We start from the raw sequence: 18,848 nt of genomic DNA, 5'->3' as shown, positions 1-18,848 counted from the left end.
CCGCGGGGGTGGAACCACTTGGACCCTCGGCCGAGTCGCGCGACCGGCGAGGGGAGTCCGAAGAGCGATGTCGCCTCTTGGACTTCTTTGAGTGTTTGGACTTACCCGACGACTTGGAGCCAGACGAACGATGGTGGCGTCGGCTAGGGCTCCGCGAGCGATCCTTGGACCTCCTCCTGGACCGGGATCGCGCACGACGCGGAGCCGAGTGGCGAAGCTCGAGAAGCTTGCGGGACCGCTCCCGCCTAGCCTTCGAAGTCAGGGCCTGGCAGTCGTTGCACGACTCCGCGTCGTGGTCGAGGCCTAAGCAATAGAGGCACCGGCGGTGGTGATCGGTCACCGACATCAGTCGATGACAGTCTTCACAAGCCTTGAACCCAGGCATCCTACCGGCACCAGATGTCGACAGACAGGGATCAAAAATGATCAAAAAGAGTTAGTCAAAAAAGACTAAAAGGGGTAGCTCTCCCGGATCTGCGCTTACTGGCGCGGAAAAAAGAAGAACTGACGTCAGCGCGCGAGGGCGGCGTCTAAGTACTCCGACGACGTCATCCCGGCGCACGACGCCGACGACGGACGCGGAGCCGCAGACGACGCCTAGCGACGCGCAAGGGGTATTGCTGACGAAAAATCTTCCGGATCCAGTCTGACGCCTGGGGATATTCTAAGGTGAGGAATCTAACTAACGTGTTTCTTTCAGATAACACAGACACTCAACCACTACTGACCACTGGGAACTGGGTGACCACGCACCTTATCACACACAATACCGAGGCACGAGCACTCAAGTCTATTTTTAACAAACACTGGGGTATCATTAAAACGGATTCCACGCTAGGACCCATGGTAGCTCCTAGGCCCGATATCACCTACAGGAGAGCCAGCTCTATGCACAATGCATTAGTCAGAAATAGCCCTGAAATCACCAATGTAACCAATTGGCTATCACATGTCAAAGGGTTTTTCAAGTGCAGCAGCTCTAAGGCGTGTAGATTGGGACTTACCACCCAAATCAGGGCGGAATTCAGGAACAAACCCATAGTCATTCAGTTTACATGCTTACCTGCAGCTGCGGGCTCAGATATGTAGGGAGCACTAAGCTCCAAGTACACCTACGAATCTAGCAACACAACAGAGCAATTGTCAACAGTGACCCGACATATCCTGTCGCCAGGCACTTTAAAGAATAATTTGGACCAACTCAAATACTGTGTAATTGACTGTATCCCACCGCTCAGGCGAGGGGGCAACAGGGAAACAACAGGGAAACATTGTTAAGACAACTGGAGTCTAGATATATAATTGAACTCAATACTAAGGCCCCGGCAGGTCTGAATCTTAGTGAAGTTAAATCAGGATATCACTTCCCTTATGGATTTTAGAAGTCGTCTGACTTCGAGTTGGTTGTCCATTTTTAAACCCACTTATTTTTACACTTTCAGCATTAGGATTGTATTCTAATCACTGCACCAGTCTCGCAAGTTTCTAGTGCGACTTTAGGTTTAACATTCACATTTCACGGCACCTTCACACTTTTCCCCGTCCTCATACACATGTATCAAGATTTATTAATAGTGATCTCACTTTTTAGCACACTTTCTATGTACAGCATTAGCTACACAGGGGATACTACACATCCCAATACAAACTTTGACATACTGTGATAGACTAATACAGTATTGTGGCCCCCCTCGAACTCCTGCACTTAGCTTGTACAGCAACATGACTTCTAAAGCGCACCAATGAAGTATAGGTATCAATCAATCAAATTTACTTTATTCGGTTTATGCAAAACCATAAAAGTATACTAAAAGACATTCTGTCACCAAAAAAAATTAAAACCATGATTAACATGTAAGACTATAAACAAAGGTTTACAAACATATTTTGAATGAATTACAAAGAAAATCACAAAATAAGTTCAATTAATTCAGATTAATAGTAGTAGTATAGGTATCAATCTGGGAACTCTCATGCAAAGGCAACAACAGATGCTCTTTATCAACTGTTCCCCATTTAGTTATGACAGTACACCTGGTTCCAGGGATTTAATTCGTGCCACATGGCATTTTTAAGCATGATACCAGGAACGCGAGCAAAGTTTACTCCATTTATTTTAATATGATTTAACAACAGTCACGCCTAGGTTGCCCTTGGGGGGCCAACTACCCCTCCTGCTACCTTCATTAAGTCCCACACAGTGGGATTGCTAAGACGTCTTTGGAGGCCACGCCCCCCCCCCCTTTCTCAACCACTCTGCAAATGTGTCTCCTAGCAGACTACGGGATGGGGGAGGAAGTCCACTTTACTCCTGAAGGACTTTGGGGGCCAAGAAGCCCTCCAGGTACCTCCTGTAAGTCCTACGCAGCAGAATTCCTAAGCGCTGGTTGGTGGCCCAGCACCCTTTCTCCACCACTCTACAAACACGTCTACTAGTTAAAGAAGTGTTTGTAATGCAATAGGTTTCGCATTTGCGAGAGTTAGAGCTATTGGCATTGTAAAAGTAAAAGTTTTTTTGTAAAGTTTTTTGAAGTGGAGAGGATGTATGTTGTGTATTGTGGAATTATGTGGTAGATTGTGCAGTAAAAGTATGTGGATAGAAAGTATGTGGTATCTAGTGTGTAGGAATTATGTAGAGTGGGATTAGGTGTTATGGAGAGTAATTATGTGGTATGATAGTCTTTGTTGTGGAGTGGTAATCTCAGGTTTAGTCTTCCTTGTTTCCACAGAAGCTCAACTATGAAGTCAGTGAGACAAAAAAACAAGTAATCACTGAGGAGCACTGGTGGACCTAGTCAGATGTATGAGCAGGGTCAATAGAATTATGCGACTGTTTGGCTGCACCAACTTTCGCACAATTATATATTTTCCGCATTAGCCACATAATCGATCATCTGCTCCCTAATCTGCAGATTTGAACAATAAAAGCCTCGTTTCTAGCTCAAACGTTACCAAAACTGCAGCGACAAGTGTTACAGCGTGGTGGTACCTCTGTTGCTTCTTTCTGCACTTCTCTTGCCTCTTTCTGCACCTCTCTTGTCTCTTTCAGCACCTCTGTTGCTTCTTTCTGCACTTCTCTTGCTATCTTCTAGTACCCGTTTGTCTCTCTGTACTCCCTCTTGCCTCTTTGTGCACCTCTCCTTCCTCTTTCTGCAACTCTCTTGCCTTTTACTGCAGTTCTCTTCCCTCTTTCTGCACCCCTTTTACTTCTTTCTGCATTTTTGTGCCTCTTTCTGTACCTCTGTTGCTTCGTTCTGCACTTCTGACTCTTTCTGCACCCTTCACGCCTCTTTCAGTACATCTGTTGCTTCTTTCTGCACCTCTCCTGCCTCTTTGTGCACCTCTGCACCACTCTTGCTTGTTTCTGCACCCCTTTTGCCTCTTTCTGCACCTTTCCTGCCTGTTTCTGCAGTTTTCTTCCCTCCTTCTGCAGCCCTTTTACTTCTTTCTGCACTTGTGTGCCTCTTTCTGTACCTCTGTTGCTTCTTTCTGCACTTCTGACTCTTTCAGCACCTTTCACGCCACTCTCAGCACATCTGTTGCTTCTTTCTGCACTTTTCTTCTTTTTTTTGCACCCCACCTGCCTCTTTCTGTACCCCTCTTACCTCTTTGTACACCTTTCCTACTTTTACAATCCGCTTGCCTCTTTTTGCACCTCTGTTGGTTCTTTCTGCACTGTTCTTGCTTTTTTCTGCACCTTTTTTTGCAAATTTCTGCATCCCTCATGCCTCTTTCTGTACCCCTCTTCCCTATTACTCCACCTCTCTTGCTTCTTTCTGCACTACTCTTGCTTCTTTCTGCACTTCTCGTGCAAATTTCTGTATCCCTTTTACCTCTTTCTGCACCCCTGTTCCCTCTTTCTATACCTTTCTTGCCTGTTTGTACACCTCTCTTGCCTCTTTCAGCACCTCTGTTGCTTCTTTCTGCACTTCTCTTGCCTCTTTCTGTACCCCTCTTACCTCGTTAAGCAACTCTGTTCCTTCTTTCTGCACTTCTCTTGCCTCTTTCTGTACCCCTTTTGCAAATTTCTGCATCCCTCTTGCCTCTTCCTGCACCTCTCTTGCCTCTATCTGCACGCCTGTTCCCGCTTTCTGCACCTCTTTTGCCTGTGTCTGCAACTCTTGCCTCTTTCTGCACTTCTCTTGCTTCTTTCTTCACCCTTCTTCCTTTTTCTGCACATCTCTTGCCCCTTTCTGCACGTCTCTTGCCTCATTCTGCTATTCTCTTGGTTCTTTCTGCACTGCTCTTGCATCTTTCGGCACCCCACTTGCCTCTTTGTGCACCTCTTTTGCTTCTTTCTGCACTTCTCTCCCCTCTTTCTGTAACCCTCTTGCCTCTTTCTGCATATCTGTTGCTTCTTCCTGCACTTTTATTGCGGCTTTCTGCACCCCTGTTGTCTCTTTCTGCACTCATCTTCTCGCTTTCTGCACCTCTTTTGCTTCTTTCTGCACCTCTCTACCCTTTTTTGCATCCCTCTTGCGTCTTTCTACTGTTCTCTTGCCATTTTCTGCACCTCTTGCCTCTTTCTGCACCTTGCTTGCCCCTGTCTGCACTTCTCTAGCTTCTTACCACACTTCTATTGCTTTTTTCTGCACTTCTCTTCCTTCTCCTGCCTCTTTCTGTACCTCTCTTGTCTCTTTTTGTATCTGTTGCTTGTTTCTGCACTTCTCTTGCTTCTTTCTGCACCTCTCTTGCAACTTTCTGTGCCTCTGTTGACTCTTTCTGCACCTCACTTGCTTCGTTGTGTACCCCCTCTTGCCTCATTTTGCACCCCTCTACCCTCTTTCTGCACCTCTCTTGCCTCTTTCTGCACCTCTGTTCATTCTTTCTTCACTTCTTTTGTTTCTTTCTGCACCTCTCAGGCATATTTCTGTACCCTTCTCTCTTTCTGCACTCCTCTTGCCTCTTTCTGCACATCTGTTCCTTGTTTCTGCACTTTTTATTTCTTTCTGCACCTTTCTTGCTTCTCTCTGCTTCCCTTTGGCCTCTTTTTCCACCTCTCATCCTTCTTTCTGCACTCCTCTTACCTCTTTTTGCACCCCTGTTCCCTCTTTCTGCACCTTTCCCGTCGGTTTCTGCACCTCTCTTGCCTGTTTCTGTACCTCTGTTGCTTCTTTCTGCACCCTTTGAGCCTCTTTCAGCACCTCTGTTGCTTCTTTCTGCACTAATCTTCCTTTTTTTGCACTCTTCCTACCTCTTTCCATACCTCTCTTGCCCCTGTGTACCTCTCCTAACCTTTTTCTGCACCCCTCTTGCCTCTTTTTGCACCTCTGTTGGTTTATTCTGCACTGCTCTTGCTTCTTTCTGTACCTCACTTGCCTCTTTCTGCACTTCTCTTGCTTCTTTCTACACCTCTGTTGCTTCTTTCAGCAATTCTCTTGCCTCTTTCTGCACCTCTTTTGCATCTTTCTGCACCTCTGTTGCTTGTTTGTGCAACTCACTTGCTTCTTTCTGCACTGCTCTTACCTCTTTCTGCACCTCTATTGCCTCTTTGTATACCTCTCCTACCTCTTTCTGCACTCCTCTTGCCTCTTTTTGTACCTGTTAGTTCTTTCTGCACTTCTCTTGCTTCTTTCTGCACTGCTCTTGCTTCTTTCTGTACCTCATGCAAATTTCTGTATCCCACTTGCCTCTATCTGCACCGCTGTTCCCTCTTTCTGCACCGCTGTTCCCTCTTTCTGTACCTATCGTACCTCTTTCGGCAACTCTGTTGCTTCTTTCTGAACTTCTCATGCCTCTTTCTGCACCTATGACTTAGATGTAGTTTTATTCCCCCTGCCCTATTATGTACTAGGGCCTTACAGAGGAGGTCATGCCAATCACATGGGTACCCCGACCCATAGTGTACCCTAGTGTATGTAGGTGTTTTCACTGTATTCTAAGTGTCTTTCAGGATAGCACTGGCTCCGGGCCTGGTTAGTCAGAGTCAGTTACCACCAGTACCAGTCAGCAAAAAGTTGGGGGCACAGGATGACTTTGCAACAAGGCCTCTTTCTGCACCTCTGTTGGTTCTTTCTGCATCTCTCTTGCTTCTTTCTGCACCTTTCTTCGTCTTTCTGCACATGTCCTACCTCTGTAGGAATAGTTAGAAATTAGAAGTTAAAAACCTTTCGAAATTCACTGAAAAACCCATAGGTTCCAGGGACGTTATAGTTAGAAATAAGCATTTAAAAAGCCTTAGAAATTTACGAAAAAAACACAGGTTTCAGGGACGTTATAGATAGTTGGACATTTCACTCGTACAAAACCAGAGAAATTCGGCCGTTATAGCTAGTTAGGCTAACTATAACTCGCGCCTCCACAATGCACTGCTGATGACGTCACATATTACATCATTCATGACATGGTCAGTGACATCACTGACATCATCCACGTGATACTCTGATGCACCTCTTCACACCCTAATATAACCTTTGATACACCTACTCTAAAAAACAGACTACCATTTTCGAAACCATAGACACACCAATACCTGTTACTACATACCCACTCCCCGATTCCTAGGTCTACACACACATTCTTCACTCATTCACCCATACAGTCACTTGTACATGCAGTCACTCATCAATACAGCACTATCATATGGACTCATACACCTATACAGACACACACCGCCACTCATTCATAGCTACTCACACACCTAGTCAGTCATGCAAAGAATCAATCTCACACACATTTACTCACAGATACAGTTATACACACACCACCTCACTTATTCGTACAGATACTAACACATACTTAGTCTCTTATACAATCACTGAGACAATCACACACTCATCCATACAGTCACTCCATCACTCACATATACAGCCTTTCACATATGTAGCTACTCACACATGTACCACTGAGCCATCCATTCACTCACCAACACCCCACCCACGCACCTACCCATATAGCCCTTCACAGATGCACTCTTGAACCCATACACCCAGTGAATCACCAACTCACACAATGCACAGAGTAACACACTCCCCACCCACCCACCCACAAAGACACTCAGGCACCCCTATAGATACTCAGACAACCAAACAATAACCCATATAGACACTCATGTAGCTACTCACCAACACATGCAGCCGCTTACACACCAACTAACAGACTGATAGACATTCACACAGTTTAATCACTAACCCATGCATTCAGTAAGACACGCTTAATCACTCACTTATACAGTCAGTCACTCACCTACCAAATCATTAATTCAGACACTCATACATGCACTTACTCTTCAATACACCTTAGCGTATGTATATATATATATATATATATATATATATATATACATACATATTCACAGAAAAAACCATAGGTTTCAGGGGTGTTATAGTTAGCTGGACTTTTCACTTGTACAAAACCATTGAAATTCCCCCGTTATAGTTAGTTCAGCTAACTATAACTCGCGCGCCCGCAATGCACTGCAGATGACGTCACATATTACATCACTCATGACATGGTCAGTGACATCACTCATGACATCACTGATGACATCTCAAATGACATCACTGATGACATCACTGATGACATCATCCAGTGAATGTGTGTTTTTCTGAAAATTAAATATGTTTTATATATGTATATCTCAAGGTCGATGGAAGAATAAATGGGTATATAAGTGTCTAAATGGATGATTTGTTTTTGAAAAATTGATTGTGTAACTGACTGATTAAGTGTATCATAGTGAATACATGGCTTAGTGAGTAATGTTTAAATATGTAAATATCTGTATCAGTCTCTCACTTTGTGTATAAGTGGCTGCATGGGTTGGTGAGTAGCTACATGGGTGTCTATATAGGTTATTAGTTGGTTTTTTGAGTATCAGTCTGAGTGTCTGCATGGTTCGGTGGTGGGTATTACGTAGTGCATAGGTGCATGAATTAGTGACTCACTGTTTGTATGTGTTGAAGACAGCATGTGTGCAGGACTGTATGGGTGGATGAGTGTGTGTATGGGTGTGTTAGTGAGTGAATGACTGTCTCAGTGTCTTTATGAGTAACTACATATGTTTTAAACTAGTATATGTGACTATTGGTGTATATATGTGAGTATATGTGAGAGTGAGAGATTGAAAGAGTTCCTGTATGAATAAGTATGTGTTTCTATAAGTGATTGTTTAAAAGACTAAGTATGTGTAAGTTTCCGTAGAAGTAAGTGTGGTGGTGTGTGTATAACTGTACATGCAAGTAAATGTATGTTTGATTCTTTATTAGCATGAGTGACTATGTGTGTGAGTAACTCTATGGATGAGTGGCATTGTGTAACAGGATGTATAGGTGTATGAGTACATATGATGAGTGAGTACATGTATGAGTGACTGTATAGGACTGTTGGTGAATGAGTGGATGTGTATGTGGATCTTAGAATTACTGAAGAGGTTGTTGTAACTGGTATTGGTATGTCCATTGTTTTGAAAATTTTAGTCTCTATTTTTGAATGTGTGTATCAAAGGTTATATTAGGGTGAGAGGAGGTCTGCCACTCTATCACAAGGATGATGCCATCAGTGATGTCATCAGTGATGTCATTTGAGATGTCATTTGAGATGTCATGAGTGATGTCATGAGTGATGTCACTGACCATGTCATGAGTGATGTAATATGTGACTTCATCAGCAGTGCATTGTGGGCGCGCGAGTTATAGTTAGCTGAACTAACTATAACGGGGGAATTTCAATGGTTTTGTACAAGTGAAAAGTCCAGCTAACTATAACACCCCTGAAACCTATGGTTTTTTCAGTGAATTTCTGAGGTTTTTTAAATGCTAATTCCGAACTATAACGTGCCTGAAACCTATGGTTTTTTCTGTGAATTTCAAAGGTTTTTTAAATGCTAATTTCTAACTATGCCTACAGAGATAGGACATGTGAAGAAAGAAGAAAAAATGCACAGAAAGAAACAAAAGAAGTGTAGAAAGAAGCAACAGAAGTCCTCAAATACGAAGATAAGTGCAGGAAGAAGGATAACGTGCAGAAAGAACAAAAAGAAGAGCAGAAAGAAGCCTTGTTGCAAAATCATCCTGTACCCTCAACTTTTTCAGACGGATACTGGTGGTAACTGAGTCTGACTAACCAGTCCTAGAGCCAGTGCTACGTTAAAAGACACTTAGAATACAGTGAAAACACCTACATACACTAGGGAACATTATGCGTTGGGGTCCCCCTGTGATCAGCCTGACCTCCTCTGTAAGCCCCTAGTATATAATAGGGCATGGGATTAAAACTACCTCTTAAAACAGGCCACAGGGCGTTTTTGCACACGTTAACTCAGGCCCCGTCCCCTCCCTTCACCACTGTGTAAACACGCCCTGTGTCCGTTTTTAGTTGGGAGATTAAGTTCATTTGAATCCTGAGGGTCCCTAGCGTCCAACTAGCCCACTAGGTACCTCCAGTAAGTGCTACAGAGCTGCGTTGCAGAGAGGTGTAAAAAGTGGCACGGCCTGGACCACCTCTCTGCAATGCAGCTCAGTGGCGCTTACTGGAAGCACTTGGTGGGCTAGTTAGCCCCGAGGGGCCCTCAGTATTGAAGGGAAATTATATCCCCAATTTAAAACGTGCCATAGTGCGTGTTTGCACACGTCACCTCAGGCCCCGTCCCCTCCCTTCACCACTGTGTAAACGCGCCCTGTGGCTGTTCTAAGTTGAGAGATTAAGTCCCCTTGAATCCTAAGGGTCCCTAGGGTCACACTAGACCACTAGGTACCTCCAGTAAGCGCCACAGAGCTGTGTTGCAGAGAGGTGTAAAAAGGGGCTTGGCCTCAGAACACCTGTCTGCGGCGCAGCTCCTTGGCGCATACTAGAGATGCCTGTTGGGGGCGCGTTTGCAGAGTGCCTCACGGAGGGGGCATGGCCTCCGGCACGATGCCAGTCTTTTATTTATTTTAATTTTTTAAGAAGGGGGGCTGTGTGGTTCCCCTTCTTATTCTAATTTATTGGCCCTGATGACCCCATCCCCCAGGGCCTGTCTCCTAATTATATTTTTTTGACCCCAATCCCCAGGGCCGGCCACTGTTTTTTATTATTTTAAAAAAATATATATTTATAGACACACCTAGGACATGATGGACAAACCGTACGTACCTATCACCATGACGATTTGCGTGATATTCATTAAAAGGAGACTATGCATGCAATGAATCCACGTGGAATGTATTTACACCACTAGTGAAGCTCTGACATGTCTGATGCCCTACCGTGCCTAATCCCGGTAGACACCCTTGTCGTTTATTTATACAAACATGGGTAGCTATTGACGGGCACATTTAATACACATGCACACCAAGCCATTCAAAGGGGATTCGACAAAAATTCGATCAAAACTATGCAAGAAACCCCCCTCACGGTTAATAAAACACACATCCACTGCAGGATGTGTAATACTTTTTATTTTACTCTCTGGAAAGGGGACGAACATCACTTGAGAGTCACAGCGCGCTCCTGACAGAGCCCAATGCTGTGTTACACCCACCATTGCCTGCCGAGTGCCACACACCTCTGTGTTGTATTCCACTAGCTAGTGCATATGCTATGACACTCTCTAGCCCATGTGCACTGTAACACCACCCCGTGAATATGTCATGCCACACTTGTCTTCGCACGGGTTATATTGCCCCATCTAACGTGCCTTCCTCGATGCCTATGTTATAACGCACAGTGCTATGCCATACATATTACAATCTGGGATCCATATCACAGTGCATATGCAACGTTACACTCCCCAGCACATATTTTATATTACAACTTTAGAGACTAGTTAGGTTACACAACACTGCCCTGTGCATATTACACTCCAAGGCGCATATCGCATAGCACGCGCTAGTGCCTGTGCTATCTCGCGCTCTCCAATGAATCTGTCATTGCGCACAATGTATTGCATATTATATTTCACGCCTGGTTCATCTTACATCACACTTTTTGGTGCATAGTTTATACCATACACTATATCTAGTTTTCATTTTCAATCGTGCTCTCAGGACTATGTTCTATATAACACTGTGTTCACCTACCCTTTTCACGGGCATTACATTTTGCGATAGGGGGTGGAGGGTCAGGGGGTGTTTCTGCCAAGTGAGCCCGGAGTCACAGTCACAAACGTCCTCTTCTTCCTGAATAAAAGTGAGATTATGCTGCATACTTGTTCATATTTTAAGTAGTTCGCACAGACACAATGTTTTAAAAACAATAAAGTTCCTAATACCCGCCTTCTCTGAACAGTAAGCTTGCTGCCCCATCCCCCTCCTCCCTATCCTCTGTTGTGTGAATCCATGGACTAGCCTCCTCCCTCCTGCCATGCATGGTCTGATGTGCTGCCACTGCCCTCAATTTAGTATGATGTACCAGTCTACTCCTCCTGCCCTCTATTGCCCAATTCTATGCCCCATCATTGACCTCCTGCTTAAACTCTGTGCTTAGCTTGCTGCCCCTATTCTCCTTCCCCCTGCCCTCCGATGTCTTTGTGCATGCCCCTGCTCCATCCTTTTTGCCCACCATGTCCCATGGACCTGCCACTCCTATCTACTCTGAGTGTTCTGTTGAGCTGCCACTCCCCTCCCACCTGCCTAGCATTGTCAGATGACTGTAACCTGTCCCTGCCACCTCCACCCTGCCTGTCCACATGCCATGCCCCTATCCTCTTCCTCCTGTCCTACATGGTCTATTGTACTGCCACACCCTTCTGCCCTCCATGGTCTGTTGTGCTGCAACTGCTCCTCCTGCCTGCCCGTGTGGTCTGTTGTGAGGCCCCTTCCCCTGAACTTTCTTGTCTGTGCACAGGTCCTGACCCTCCCTTCTATCCTCCATCGTCCTTTGTGCATGCCCCTGCACCCTCCTTCTTGCCCATCATAGCCATTGTGCTGCCACTAACCCTCCCACTTGCCATGCATGGTCTTCTGTGCTGCCATGGCCCCTTCCACCTTCCCTGTGTGGTCAGTTAGCTGCCCCTGACCCCCTCCCACCTTCCCTCCATGGTCTGTGTGTATGCCATCACAGTCTCACTGTTGCTCTTCATGGTGTGTCTTGCTTCTAGTGCCCATCCTGCCTGACCTCCATGGATATCTTGCTGCTCCTGCCCTGCACCCTTGCCCCCAGCCCTCTGTTTCCATGTGCAGACCCCTACTCCCTCCCTCCTGGCTTGTCTGTTCCATTGTAATGCCCCTGATCCGTCCCTCCTGCCCTTTATGGTCTGTTATGCTGCAGCTTTCTCTCCTGTCTGTCCATTATGGTCAGCTAGCTACCATTGCCTCTTGCCCCAATGTTCTCTGTTGTCCATGTGCATGGTCCTGTCCCCTCCCTCTTGCTTTCTATGGATTATTGTGCTGCACTCCCGTCCTGCATGCCCTGTGTGGTGTATTGTGCTGCTGCAAACCCTGATGCCTGCCCTGCAGGGTCAGTTTGGTGCACCTCTCCATGTCCCTCCTGTCCTCTGTTATCCAAGTCCATGTCCCTATCCCATTTCCTTCCGTGATCCAATGTACCATACTTGCGAACATTTTGAACTTGGTAAGAGGGAGATTTTGTAAAAAAACTGGGGTATTGATTTTCCCCTTTGAGTTACATTGAAAAAGAGGATATTGTAGACAGGAGACAGATCAAATAAAGCCCATTTGAGCTTAAAAAAATTGGACGTGGAGGAGGAGCCTAGCGCGCAACCAAGATGGCCGCGTAGGCACAGGGCTCCCGAGGGCCTCCACAACCTCCTACGTCTATCCTGATTTTATCCTGATTCTATCGACGGGCTTCTACGGGCGAACCTACGTGGAGGTGATACCTGCTGTCCAAATTCAAATCGGACATCGGGAGCCGGAATAGTATCGATTCCAAGTTGGCGGCCCACTCCGGACCTTGCCCCGGACTCGAGTTGGCATGGTGCCCTGGCAGAAAGTGAACAACAACGGCATGCAGGACTTGGGCCGGTGCGCACCCCCTACTTTCACTTTCGGGTCTCCTCGCTGAAACTGAGGGGCCTTGGATTGTCAGCACACATTTATAGTGGGACGATTGGGTAACCTGCCTGCTCTTGGACACTAGCTGGGACTACTCCTTGGGGTCTCCGAAGCTCCCTAGATTGGTTCTCCGGTGATCGCTGATCGTGTTGGTGGCCGACACCCTTGACGACCATCAGACAATGGCAGCTAGATTGGATGGAGATAAGCAAAAATCCAAGACGACTAGGCGGGGAGCTCATACCCAAGCTAACAACATGGACCGCTATACCCAGTCGAGAGGTTCTCCTGTTGGCCCGCATAAGTCGCCGGAGAGACCCAAGGATGGCCCGGGATCATCAACGGAGTTAACATTGCAGGACGTCATGGGTGCCATCGAGGAGATGAAAGCGGCGGTCGGCCAGCGATTCGATACATTGGCCCATAAACTGGACACAGTTTTGATCGATGTTAAACTAGTCAGAGCGGACCTTTCACAAACGAATGAAAAGGTCAAATCCTTGGGTCTGACGACGTCGAGTCTGGTAACGGACGTGTCTGACCTGCAAGCCGAGGTCCGTAATCTGCGGACGTCCACTGCTTTGTCTGTCCGTCGACTGGAGGATTTTGAAAGTAGGGCTCGGCGGAATAATGTGCGCATAATCGGGGTGCCGGAGAAATCGGAGGTCCCTGCAGCTGACCTCTTTGTGGAAGACCTTGTGATCAACCATCTCGCACCCAAAGGCTTGAGTAAATTCTTTGCGGTTGAGCGGGCCCATAGAGTTCCGGGTGGTAAGCCCAAACCGGGCGCTCCCCCACGGCCCATCATCGCCAGAATTTTTCATTTCAGGGACAGGGATGCTATACTGCAGGCCTCGAGGGTGAGTGGGCCGACGAAGTTCGAGAACACTCATATAAGTTTCTACCTGGACTTCACACAATTGGTCCAAAAGCAGCGACAGGAGTTCATGGGTGTCAAACGGCGACTGAGAGACATGGACCTGAAATATGCGATGCTCTTTCCGGCCAGGTTGCGGGTTGAGTTTGAGGATCGGACGCACTTCTTTGATCGGCCGGAGGAGGTTGGAGATTGGCTTGATACCCTGCCTCAGCGACGACGTCGAGAGGGACAGACCGAAGGGAACGGAGTGGGCTCGGCTGAACAGCAGTAGACTTTTGGTTCCCGGTGACTGACTATTGTGATGGCACTTCCATATTTTGGTTTGGTGTTTCTATTCAGCGCCTTATCCTTCAATGCCCGGGGGTTGTGGGGTGCTCAGTGAGGATCTTTCCTCCTCTGGGTTTTCTTTTGTAGCGTAGTTAATGTTAGGGCGACAGGCACACTGCAAGTTGGGGGGGCTACATAGGCTCACGCAGGGGTGCAGGGTGGGGGGAGTTGTAACGGGAAGGTTGGTGGGGAGGGGGGGAGTTGGGGAATGTTTGTTTGTTTCACAAGGCAATGTGGGGTTAGCTGCTGATTTGTCCTGGTTGTGTTCTCCGGGATGTGGGCATCATGCACGGGAGCAGGGTGGGGGGTAAGGGATTGAGAGTACTTTCGTGGAATGTGAACGGACTGGGGGATAGGATCAAGCGCGGGGTGGTGTTGCAGTTTTTGAAACGGATCTCGCCCGACATTGTTTTCCTGCAGGAGACACATCTGATTGGGAACTCCTTCCATGCCCTGAATAGGCGGGGCTATCGCCTTGCTGTTCACTCTGGTTTCACTTCTGGCTCTAGGGGAGTGGGTATCTTGGTCAGGGCCTCTCTCCCGTTGGAGGTGGACGAGGTGCTCCACGATGATAGAGGGCGATATGCAGCATTGGTGGGGAGATGGGAGGGTAGAACTGTTTCGCTCATTGCTGTTTATGTGCCACCGGGATTGCAGACGGCTACATTTGCGGATTTGGGGCGTTTGGTCCTGGGACTCCCTGGGGGGGTTCTGGTGTTAGGGGGTGATTTTAACGCTGTTGTATCCGGTATGGAGTACCGTCACCCCCCCAGGGATCTCCCTAGAGCCCAGGCCTGGCTGAGTGGCTTTCTAGATACTTTAGGACTTATAGATTGCTGAGACTGATGCACCCGGGGCAGGCACAGTATACCTTCCACTCGGGGGCCCACGGGAGTCTCTCGAGACTTGATTATATACTTATGCTCGGGGAGGTGCGTCATTTGGCCCGAGGTATTTCTGACCATTCCCCTCTATTGTTGCAGATGGAGGTTGTTCCTGGGGCAGAGGGAAGAGTAGCGCCAATTAACCCCTGGTATTTACGTAACCCTAATGTTCGCGCTGAACTGGTTAAGTCCATTGATCACTACTTCAATGATAATGTAGGGTCAGTGTCGTCTGCTGTCTCCCTATGGGAAGGTTATAAAACGGTGATCCGGGGGCATGCCTTGTCTCTTATTTCCCATGCTAGGAGGTGCGGGAGGGAAGAGGTGGTCCGCCTGGAAACTGACATAGCTGGGATGGAGGGGGATATGGAGCGGGGTGTCACGGATGAGAAATTGCACGTTCTCGGCCTTAAACAGTCAGATTATAGAGCGCTGGTCACGGATGCTGCTAAAAGGATGAGTAGAGAGCAACAAGGACGACTGTATGATGTGGGAGATAAGGCCGGAAAGTTGATTGCTTGGCTGGACAGGAAGGAGAGAGCGAGTAGAGTGGTGCCGGTTGTGGAGAGGGTGGATGGCGTGTGTGTGACTGACCCGGTACAAATTGTTGACTGCTTTGCGGATTACTTCCGTGGGGTATACTCTCCGGTCTCTGGGTGCTCGGAGGAGGACTCTCATCTGTTACTTAGAGATATTGCATTGCCGTCCCTCTCGGAGGCTGATAGCATATTGATGGAGGCGAAGTTGTCGCCGGATGAGATTGCTCTGGCCATTCGTTCGATCGCTTCTGGTAAGGCCATGGGTCCCAATGGTCTCCCCATTGAACTATATAAGTTGCATCCAGATAAGATAGCACCATATCTCCGTGACATGTTCCTCGCTGCACGGGCGGCGGGCTCCCTCCCCCTTGACCAACGTCTCGCTACCATAGTTGTGATACATAAAGAGGGGAAGCCGCGAGACTGCTGTGCCTCCCACAGGCCTATCTCGTTGTTGAACGCGGAACCCAAAATTCTGGCTAAGGTATTGGCCAATCGGATGGTTCGGGTCGTGGGCGACTTGATTCATCAGGACCAGTCCGGTTTTATACCTCATCGTAATACCGCCCTGAAACTGAGGCGGTTGCATGGTGTGCTTGCTATAGAGGAGTTTATGCGTGAGCCGGCCATCTTGGCGTCTTTGGACGCTACCATGGCGTTCGATACTTTAGAGTGGCCGTATATTTGGGCTGCGTTAGCTAAATTCGGGTTTGGCCCTGAATTCATTGGGTGGGTAAAATTGCTATACGCTGACCCATTGGCGCAGGTTGTGGTGAATGGTAGGGCGTCGGCTCCCTTCGCGCTGGGGAGAGGTACGCGACAGGGCTGTCCGTTGTCGCCTCTTCTCTTCGCACTTTCTTTGGAACCGCTCGCTGTCTGGTTGCGTTGGGAGCCATCGTTGCGGGGCATTAGATGGACGCCGGAATTTGAGGACCGTGTCTCCCTTTATGCGGATGACATTCTTCTGTATCTTACCTCTCCTCGACAGTCGCTAATTGTATTGGTGGACGTATTGAATTCCTTTGGTCGTAATTCTGGCCTGGTTATCAACTGGGCCAAGTCATGTGTTTACGTCCCCTCGGGCGAGCCCCCCTCCTGCCGCGGGGGTGCCCTATTCAGATTGCTACATTGGGGTTCAAATATTTGGGAATCTTCATATCATTGGACCCCGCGGTCCGCTATGAGCGAAACCTTCTCCCTCCACTCCAGCGATTGAAGGCCGACGTCGCGAGGTGGCGACGGCTTCCGCTCTCGCCGCTCGGACGGGCGGCATTGTTTAAAATTATGTCGCTGCCTCGCTTTTTGTACGCTTTACAAAATACGCTAGATGTCGTGCCGGCCCGTTACTTCCGTGAGGTGGAGGGTCTTCAGCGCCAACTGTTTTGGGACGGGCGACCGAGGATCGCTCTCGCCAAGTTTACACTCCCTTGGTATGATGGGGGTGTTGCTCTCCCCGATATTAAAAGATACTATTGGGCGTCTCAATTGGCGGCGGTGAACCACGGGATATACGGTCCTGCTTTGAATCCGGCCTTCGAGATGGATAAGTTATTACTTCCGGGCGGGGATTACAATAGGGCACTGTATTCGGCGACTCCGGATGCACGGTTGACAGGACCAACGCAAGTTGCGGTACGCGTGTGGCATGCGGCGAATGCTGCGATGGGGTGGAGGGATCGCTTGACTCGAGCAACGCCGTTGTATGCCTCCCAGCACTTGGGTTGTCTGTGGAAAACGAAAGGCTTTGAGAAATGGGATATGATTGGTATAAGGAAGGTGGGTGACCTCTGGGCGAAAGGATCCTTTAAAATGTTTGAAATGCTCAAAACTGAATACAAATTAAATGATAGGGAGTACTTCCGATATGCACAGGTCCACCATGCGCTGTGTTCGGTTTGTCCGGATGTTGCTGCTATCCCAGAATATTCCCCGTTGGAAGATAGGGTGTTAGACGGCTATGTGCCCGACAGCACTATTTCCCTGATCTATAAAAAACTTATTAATGATCGTACGGACTTGCTGACCCATCTGCGGGAGGCGTGGACGGCCGACGGATTGGAACTGGACGATGAGGATTGGGTGTCGGCGGTGGCCTCCCCGAAAGAGGTGGCGATCCCGGCCCGCCTTAGATTTGTGCAGTTGAAGATACTCCATAGAGAGTATGTCACAGGGCCTGGTTTGATACGTATGGGTTATTCGAGGGATGGACTGTGTAAGCGTGGCTGTGGCTTGTTGGGTACCTTTCTTCATATCCTGTGGGAATGTTCGGAGGTCGTACGATTTTGGAACGGGGTACATACTGTAATGGAGGAAGTCACGCATGTCGCCTTGTTACCAGAGGCCAGGAGGTGTTTGCTGAATGTCTGGGAACCAAATGACTATAATGCGGCGCAGACGCAGTGGGTGACTTTGGGGTACATGGTGGCTAAGCGCAATATCGCACAGTTGTGGGGTTCCTCGAGGCCGCCTACGATTTAGATATGGAAGGAGAATATGGATTGGTGTATGTTCAGGGAGAAGACGGTGTATGTGGTGAGAGGCAAGCCTGGGAGGTGGACTAAGGTGTGGGGTCCATGGAATTCCTATCGTGGGAATATCTGCGCTCCGCCTCTGCCGCGAGAGGTTGACGTCGCTTTGTCCCCCTAGCCGCGCATTCTACGTAATTGTGCATGCTTTGTCCTCTTCTCCGCCGCCCCCCACTACCACCTCCTGTCAGGAGTTATTCCAGATAATGTGGATCTTCCCCCGTCCTGGGGAGCGCACGCTGCTATTTCGGACTCTCATTGCCTTGTTTGTGTGTTATTGTTGTTTTTTTTCTCCTTTTTTTAGAAAATATGAAACCGTCCTTTTTGATTGCCCTTGGACTATGGCCGCGGCCTGTTATATGTGCTTTCGAACTTTCGGGAGCTTTTGCTTCTGGCTCATTTGAATGTATGGAGTTGCCTTGCTGGCTCCCGAGCTTTCTAGCGGCCGGCCCTTGTGGTTGTAGGCCTTTGTTTGTATCTCTTTAATGTGTAATAAAGGTTTCTTCTTAAAAAAAAAAAAAGAAATTGGACGTTTGCTGGCTGAATCGGGTCTGTTGGCATGTATGGTTGTACCATTGCCTCTTCCTTCTGCCCACAATGGTCTATTACATTGCCACAGCCTTGAAGGAGGGTAGATTTTGTATCACAGGGGGCCCCTGGCCCGTTCTGTCCACACCTGAAGTATGAGACCCTTGTCCTTGCCCTGCCAGCCGCATTTGTAGGCCGTATTAAATTGACCAGCGGGTCCTGTGTTGCTATAT

The 18,848-nt window shown here is 47.9% G+C and overlaps 1 protein-coding gene across 2 annotated transcripts in view; it reads right to left on the bottom strand.

The window, feature by feature from the left end:
* TRPM7 (transient receptor potential cation channel subfamily M member 7) overlaps positions 1-18,848 on the bottom strand; it is a 2,096,104-nt gene that overhangs the window by 532,171 nt on the left and 1,545,085 nt on the right. The window lies entirely within an intron of this gene.

Source organism: Triturus cristatus, chromosome 3_1 (assembly GCF_964204655.1).
Source record: "Triturus cristatus chromosome 3_1, aTriCri1.1, whole genome shotgun sequence".
Lineage (NCBI taxonomy): Eukaryota > Metazoa > Chordata > Amphibia > Caudata > Salamandridae > Triturus > Triturus cristatus.
Note: the sequence above shows the minus strand (reverse complement) of the source record. Positions and strands in the feature narration are given on the sequence as shown.